This window comes from Penaeus vannamei, chromosome 15 (assembly GCF_042767895.1).
Source record: "Penaeus vannamei isolate JL-2024 chromosome 15, ASM4276789v1, whole genome shotgun sequence".
In the NCBI taxonomy this organism is placed as follows: domain Eukaryota; kingdom Metazoa; phylum Arthropoda; class Malacostraca; order Decapoda; family Penaeidae; genus Penaeus; species Penaeus vannamei.
In genome coordinates this window covers 37,537,731-37,546,681 of record NC_091563.1, presented here as the reverse complement: position 1 = coordinate 37,546,681, position 8,951 = coordinate 37,537,731, and the positions used below count along the sequence as shown (strand labels likewise).

At 39.4% G+C, this 8,951-nt stretch overlaps 1 non-coding gene across 1 annotated transcript; it reads left to right on the top strand.

Annotated features, from left to right (window-relative positions):
• The first annotated feature begins 7,374 nt into the window (after positions 1-7,374).
• TRNAH-GUG (transfer RNA histidin (anticodon GUG)) lies at positions 7,375-7,446 on the top strand. The gene has a single exon. It is a non-coding gene; the product is annotated as a tRNA-His (tRNA).
• The last annotated feature ends 1,505 nt before the right edge of the window (positions 7,447-8,951 follow it).

The following is an 8,951-nucleotide window of genomic DNA, read 5'->3' as shown; positions in this document are numbered from 1 at the left end:
TTAATATTGCTTCGCGAATGGGGGGAAGCAGAGGAGGTAATAAAAGGAAGATATATATATGGAAATCCTATTAAATCTGTTCGGTGACGCACATGCACAGCGTGAGAGAGGAGGGCAGGTTTTAGATTAAGATTGGGAAAGCAAGCGAGGGACAGGGAGAGAAGGGAAGAGGGGGGAAGCGAGGAATAGGGGAGAAGGGAAGAGGTGGGGGGAGCGAGGGATAAGGGGGGAAAGGAAGAGGTGGGAGGGGGAGGGAAGAGGGGGGAAGCGAGGAATAGGGGGGAAGGGAAGAGGTGGGGAGAGCGAGGGATAAGGGGGGTAAGGAAGGGAAAAAGGTTAGGCGGGGAGCGAGGGATAGCGAGGGAAGGGGTGGGGGGCGAGCGACAGGGAGGGAAAGGAAGAGGTGGGAGGGGGAGAAACGAGGGATAGGAGGGAAAAAAAGGGGGGAGTGAGGGATAGAGAGGGAAGGGGAGGGGGGATGAGAAGCGAGATGCAGGAGGGAAGGAAAGTGTGTGTGTTTGCGGTGTGTGTGGGGGGAGGGGGGAGGGGGGGAGGCACTAGCACTTGCTATGAGTCGCGTGACAAAAGCTCACGTTTCTACTACGGCTTCCCTCGCTTTATCCTCTTGATGTTTGAGTGACCACCTGTTAGCAGTTTCCGCCTGTGCGCCAAGTTTCCAACAGTTGGCACATCGGGTCATTTATTGTCTTAGGAGTCCCTGTCTTGCTATTAACACTGTCAGGACATCCATCTTGCTTTTCTTGTCTCCTTCCAAACATTCACAGGCCAATTGTTAAGCCTTGTCCGCCATTTTGGACTATTTATTTGGACTTTCTTGGCCATCTCTTTCACCCTTTTCAAGTCACGTGTTAGGGATCTCTTGACAACCTGTAAACATTCAGTGCAGTTCGTTTGGTCTTCCTTGGCATCTTAAGAAAGGATTAAGAGTCCTAATAAGGGGTCATTTTGACTCAAGTGGTTGTCAGGTTCTTCACCTGAGCACCTGATGATAATCCTTGAACTTTGTTTACTACTGTTATTGATTTATAATCTTCGTTTTTTGGACTCCTTTCTGAACATCTACAAATGATTTTCTTTTTTTCCTAACTTATCTTACCACAGTCTTTATGCGTCCTTGTAAACTACAGTAATAGCTTATCAACACTAATAACCAGTTTATCAATATTGCTAATACTGAAATTACGTAATTTTCCCCCGTGTCCTCGAACAAGACAATTGATACCGAAACACTGGAAAATGGAAAATCGTAAAACACATTTATTCAAAAATTACCATTGTTGCAAATGCCAAACGTTACCCAACTTACACGTCAAGCTTTGTAGAAGTGTCTGGTCATGGTCGTTTCCACACTTCGGTCCTGTTCTTTATAGAAAGTGAGAAGAATGTGTTAAGTTCTTATAGAATTCCGAACTCACTTTATTCAATCGTCTTTGAAATTCCTCCGCCAGTTGAGAAGACGAAATTCTAACGTTTTTTTAAATGAAACTAATGAATATTTTCAAGATATTACATACAAAGTGAAGAATAGATATATAAATTCTTTTTCATGTAATCCTAGAGCTATAGGAGTGTATCTATATAAACGATATCCATTTTCTTAGCAAGAAAGCATAGGTCGTGTTGTTTTCACCCTCGGCCGCAACGCACGCATGGCACCGTCTCTGCTACACAGTACTTCAGCGCGGCAAGTGAGATTCGTCACGCGTGGGAAAACGTGCTCGGGTACCGTGAACTGCTACATCCCCCCTCTTCCCCCTCCCCCTCCCCATCACCCTCACCTTCAGTGTCATCTCACCTTACATAAATATACTTGCGTCTTAATCTTGAAGATTTCTCTCGTCCATGGACAGGTGGGAAATGACTTTTGTGTCCATACCTGTTTCTAATTTCTGTAAGATATGGATGGCCTTGCAGCGGATGAAATTTGCGCGTCCAGTGCGAATCAGTCAAGTACATTGAGTATTACGTAAGTATATGTGATCTATCTTTATATATATATATATTATATATATGTGTATATATATGTATATATATATATATATATATATATATATATATATATATATACACACCACACCACACACACACACATACAAACAAACACACACCCACCCACACACACGCCCACACCCACACACACACACACACACAGACACACACACACACACACACACACACACACACACACACACACACACACACAGATATATATATATATATATATATATATATATATATATATATATATATATATATATATATATATATATTTATACATATATATACATACATACACATACACACACACACACTGTGAATGTACTTTATGCTCTGAAGTGAATTCACTGAGACTCGAAACATCACGACTCAGTTTATATAATTTGACTTCATTTTTTATTTCTATTTTGCGTTTGTATTCTATACTCGTATGCATGTGACTCTGTTTCCTCTACGACTTTGTGCCTGAAAGTGCGTTGCAGGTGGTTCAGGAAGAAAAGGCATAGTCATAAACTATAATAGCTATATACGCCAACTGTGCGAAATATTGTCAGTATCAAGTCAAATAGTTATTATTTTTGAATTCTAAGAAAGAAAAGTGTGACTTTGGAGAGAGAGAGAGAGAGATTTTTTTAGTTACAATTCCATTGATTACAGTGCTTTTCTTTGCTGTGACATAGTCTGTTTTATTTTGCTTCTAAATCTAGATAGATTGATAGATAGAGAGAGAGAGATAAAGAGAGACTAACGACACAGGCAGACAAAGAACGATAAAAAGTCTTTTATCTTCCATCGACAAGCCAGGAGACAAATAACATAAAACTTCGTCTAAAACCACACAAGAGGCATAACGAGGTGATTAAATACCACCCTGGAAATAAAAAATAATGAGTAGTCCTTTATGTTTCCAAGATACATCATGACATAACCAGACCGAAGATTAGAGACTGGGCCAAATGCGAATTAGACACCCCTTTAAAGGCACCTAGACTGAACACATACCAACGAGATTAATAGAAGCATTAAGCGGCTTAACGAGTACATGGAAAGTGTGAATAAGAGGCAGCACACACGAGAGAAAAGACAGTAATTACAGAGGTTCCATGGCGCTTTTGTCTCTGCCATTCTCCACCGTCTACGCGCGTGACCTTGCTCGGTGTTGGCGTCTGAGTGAAGCGCCGTCCGTCTCTCTCTCCTTCCTGAGAGGTGATGGCGGTATGAAACGGCTTTGGACAATTTTTGATGTTTTATCTTCGTTATTGTTTATTCATTTATTCAATTATTGCCTGAAATGTGTTAAAGTAATCTGGATAAAATTGGTGAAGTGTTGTAGAGGACGAGGGAAAGCATCAGGGGAAAACGGTTAAATTTTGGTTGATACGGATAGCATAAAGGCGATTCACATATCAGACTGTGTGAAAGATAATCTTCAAAATATTAAGAGAACATTTCAGAAAATAGATATAAATGTATAAAAATCAAACCCTAAACTTGGGCAAATTATCTAATCCATTTAGCCAAGACCGCCGTCCTCGAAAATACTTCCCCCTCTCTCCCTCTCTTTCTTTCTCCGGCAATTCGAACCATCAAAGAAATACCCCCCGGAGCTTCGAACCCGACACCCTGAGAGCGAAGCCTCGAAGCACAGACGAATCTTTTTCTGGCGCGAAGTGGCTGGGCTGCGCGTGAGATTTCCCTCTTGAGCGTCCAGGAAACGACACGGGTTTTAGACGGCTCGAGCACTCCACGGTTTTAATTACAAAGGCTCTTCTACCGCTCGCACAAGAACTCTTAGACGTCAGGAAAGTCGGGCAAAAAGATGAACTTGTCTCGCGTGCTTTTCCGGCGGCGAGCTCGGATAATGAGTGTTGCGGTGGTCTTTTTTGCGTTTGTGGATTATTTTCGAAGCTGCGGGGGCTGTATCTCACTAAATAATTATTAAATGAGAGAAAGGTTCATATTAATTCGCTTTCGTGATGAAATCCTGGAGACGTAACTATGTTTTACCACATTTTGTTTCGTTTCGTTTTATCGTTCAAGGTTTAGTGGCGTGTAGAGGGGGGGGGGAGGGGGGCATCCAACAAGAGAAAAATATGATAGCGATTTTGAAATCTATATTTAAATTGAATGAAGTGTTTATTGCTTGTTTCAAAACATCTCGCTTTCACACACTATTTCTCGGTACTAGCCCTTATACATAAGTCTTTAGGGCATACAACCAAGAAGTTAGCTCCGGGCATCACCAGACCACCGCACGCCACAGCAAATATAATCATTATTACATATAACATCCGCATATTTTCACAAAGTTCCTATAAGGACCCTGAGTAACCTGAGTTCAAATCCTAATAAATCCAGGTAGGATATGGATCCCTAAGAACTCTTTTCCTTCAGAAATCGGTGAACAGGACTCCAGCCTTCCACTCCATTCCGCACTCCTGTCTACGCTAACTCTACCGCACTCCTGTTTACGCTAACTCTACCGCACTCCTGTTTACGCTAACTCTACCGCACTCCTGTTTACGCTAACTCTACCGCACTCCTGTTTACGCTAACTCTACCGCACTCCTGTTTACGCTAACTCTACCGCACTCCTGTTTACGCTAACCCTAATAAATCCATATAAAATAGGATACTGATCCCCAAGAACTCTTTTCCTTCAGATATCGGTGATCAGGACTCCAGCTTTCCACTCCACTCCGCGTTCCTGTTTACGCTGTCACGCCGTCAAGGGTTTCACTTTCCAGCGGACCTTGAAGAGACTGTGAGGCTTTCGCACTGCGTATGAGTCAGCAAAACCTTGGATTTCCCACCGAGATCGCAAGGAAACCTTTTTTTTCAGCAAATAAGTAAAAGCTGAATGATATATATGGGTCGTATTACTATTATTACCCTTAACCTTATCTTTAATAAGTATTATTCTGTGTAATTAGTATTATTCTGCGTCTATAATTGAATGTAGTCGAGGAGAGTGAGAAGATTTTAGGGTTCTCTTCAACGTGAAAAATTTTCAGGGTCTTCGGGGAGGTTAAGGAACCACACACTGGCTTTGCAGGGCCGATTAGTCGCAGATTTTCCCACCCTTTTTTTCGCCTCGCCCGTTTCCTCTGAGATTTCGTGCATGTCGCCTGCATGTTGCGGTGAGAAACTTGTGTATCGTCGAGAGAGGTTCCGCTAAAAAAAAAAAAAAAAAAAACTAACGAGTAAATTATTTTTTTTTTATGACGTATCATTTTATTTATTTATTTTTATTTATTTCTGTCTTTTTGCTATGGGAGGGATATAAGTGATATCTAAAGAATGATGAAATGGTCTTTCTAACTAAATCTTATAATAAACTATGAATATAAGAGGCGGAGAGCGGTGTTAATTAACATGATCATGACACTCCTTAACACCTGTGACTAACGTGTTCTATAATAGGAGTGAAAGCAGCCTTTTCCGGATACACAGATTCATGGAAATCGTGTTTAATCCGAAAATTTAATGCACCGCAGATGAAGCATTGTTAAGTGCTATTTAATATTCATGTTTCATACCGGGCCGGAACTCAGCTACGTGAGAAATGATTATCATGTTAGCCTTCTCGCCATGTTTAAGGTTTTAAAATATGTTCATATGTACACATATATACCCCTCTCTCTCTCTTTACTTATCTCTATCTCTCTCTTTCTCTTACTCTTCCCCTCTCTCGCTCTCTCAATCTCTCACTCTTCCCCTCTCTGTCTCTCACTCTTCCTCTCTCAATCTCTCGCTCTCTCACTCTTCCCCTCTCTCGGTCTCTCTTTCGCTCTCTCTCAATCTCTCACTCTTCCCCTCTCTCGGTCTCTCTTTCGCTCTCACTCTTCCTCTCTCTCTCTCTCAATCTCTCACTCTTCCCCTCTCTCTGTCTGTCTCTCGCTCTCTCACTCTTCCTCTCTCTCTCTCTTGCTCTCTCAATCTCTCTCTCGCTCTCTCTCTTCCTCTCTTTCACCTTTTGTGAGGGGAATCAAACTTTGTGCGGCGGGACTGCTGATAAGACCACCACAGGCTATAAATTCATAAAATCCCTCAAGAAAAACTTCTTTAAATGGAATTTAGTATATCATTAATATAAATCCATGATAACCACCGATTAAAAGTTATCGTCAATCAAATTTGGCATGTCATCTATGAAAAGAATAATCGCTAATACAATTTTGGCAATCAGTTATAATCTGCATCAAATCTGAATGAACACGCTTCACTCTACATTATGTGCTCACTTTTCTGTTCTGTTCCATGATATATACATTTTTGTGGGAATTCTTTACGTCCCACTGCGCTGTCTTACCGTCACTGGTTCTCTGCTTACGTCGCACACATAATTCCTAAGTACGGTCGCACGAGAGGGGTGGCTATTTCCTGAGATATAAATGGCCGTGAAACGTATTCATGTTGAAAATGTGGAAAAAGGTACGAATGAGAATTAATATTTTCACAAAACAAGAGGTGTATTTCACCGGTTTCATATATATATCTCTCTTCGCCAAAAGACATTTCTCAAATGTATTTCTGACGAAGATATATTCGACACCGGTCAAATAATCTCTTGTATTGTGGAGATATTCATTCTCATTCATATCTTTTCTGTAAATGCCCTTGTTGGATATTGCTTAGCGTTTAAGTTCTAGGGTAATTTTATTGGCTTTAGAGCATCTGGAACGAAGGAGCGCCGGTAATTATGATAAACAATAAGTGAGCTAAAACTATTCTATTAGTGCAAACCACAACAACTTATTATTATAATACTGGCTCCTGTGTTGTCTATTACAACTTATAAAACCTTAAAAATTGTACTCTTCTCGTGCACCTCTTATCTAAGGTTTAGTAAAACAGTATGTTTAAAAACTTGAAGAGATTAGTTATTAGGCGTAATGGCATGTAACCCTTTCATACACAATACATGTATATAATATATATATATATATATATATATATATATATATATATATATATATATATATATATATATATGTGTGTGTGTGTGTGTGTGTGTGTGTGTGTGTGTGTGTGTGTGTGTGTGTGTGTATGTATGTATGTATGTATGTATGTATGTATGTATGTATGTATATATATATATATATATATATATATATATATATTTACACACACACACACACACACAAGTACATATACGTATATACATCTATCTATCTATATATATATATATATATATATATATATATATATATATATACATACATGTATGTGTATATGTATATATATGTATGTATATATATATGTAGACACACACGCACGCACGAACGCACGCACACACACATCACACTCACATTCAGTATGTGTAGAAACAACAACCTCTTTACGCGATTTGTGGCCGTGATCGTATAGTGGTTAGTACATTGCGTTGTGGCCGCAATAACCCAGGTTCGAATCCTGGTCACGGCAAAGTGAAGCAGATTTTTCAGTCAGCATATATGTTGTCCTTCTTGTCATTTAATTGGTTTTACCGCAACATACACATACATACATACACACACACACACACACACACACACACACACACACACACACACACACACACACACACACACACACACACACACATACATACATACATGTATATATACATATCTATTATATATATATATATATATATATATATATATATATATATATACATACACACACACACACATATATATATAAGCGAGAAAAATAACCCGTCTATAATTATACATTTATTTGTGCTATTCATATACCCTCAACATTGAGCGAATGTATCGCGCTTTCAGTGCTGACACAATGCAACGGTACATCTGTTCTTCTAAAAGGGAGCTGATTAACAATATTCATCTATATATATCTTTTAGCCTAGTTATATTTGTCATAGCCCATATTCTGTTATTTTCCACATGGCGGTATAAAAAGTTAATTAACTTGACGTTAGATTTTTTTGTGATTTAGAACACACCTGCTACAGCTTTATAAAGGTGATAACGAATAAAATATTCTACGTCAATTGGTAACCGCAGAGAATTAACACAACTTATTGAAAAAATGATGTTTAGTCATTAATGGTCTTATTTACGACTGATGACGTTTGACAGTTATTCTCAATTCTTTTATTATGTTTGCAGTTATTAATGGTCTTATTTACGACTGATGGCGTTTGACAGTTATTTTCAGTTCTTTTATTTCACAAATGCATTGACTGAGGACTTGTTTGAGAGTTATTTTCAGTTCAACTTTTATTTTTCAAATGCATTGAAACTCTCCCTTGTTAGCCTGACCCTCACTGGAACCGCGCTGTAGCGTCACGTAAACATTCTAAAGGGGGTTAATTTATACTTTATCCTGGAGGTATAGACCATGACAACGCTTATTCTAGTTGTTCTCAGTCATTAAATTTTGATTAGGTTTGAAAAGTTGTAGCAGCACCACACTTATCTTCATCAACACTGGCATTGGGCTACATTGGGCTTATTGATAGTCATTCCAGACTCATTCACTCACATATATACTTATAAACTTATTCATAGGCTATTTTCCTCGCTGTTTGACACGGCTAGCGATCAAACAGCCCCTTAAAAATAGCCCGTAGTGACCAACATCTCAGCTTTCTTCAATCTTTATATAGGGGTCGCCGTTATGGATGGGCCGCCTCCACTGATTTTCCTATTACGGCTCATTCCCTATTTGTTTTGGCATGGGTTTTTTGCAGTCGGATGCCCTTCCTGACACCAACCACTCTCTCATAGTGAACAATATAGTTTCCTCAAATTAAAGTAATAACTACCTATTTTCGAGCCATCTTAACAACACTTGCCTTATTACAACCGCCACTGATCTCTGAATACAGGAGGCATCTTTCCCCAATAGAAAGTTCAAAAAGATTGTTTTAAAAGGGTAGATCAGACTTAATGCCCCACCACTACCACCTCCTTTACTAT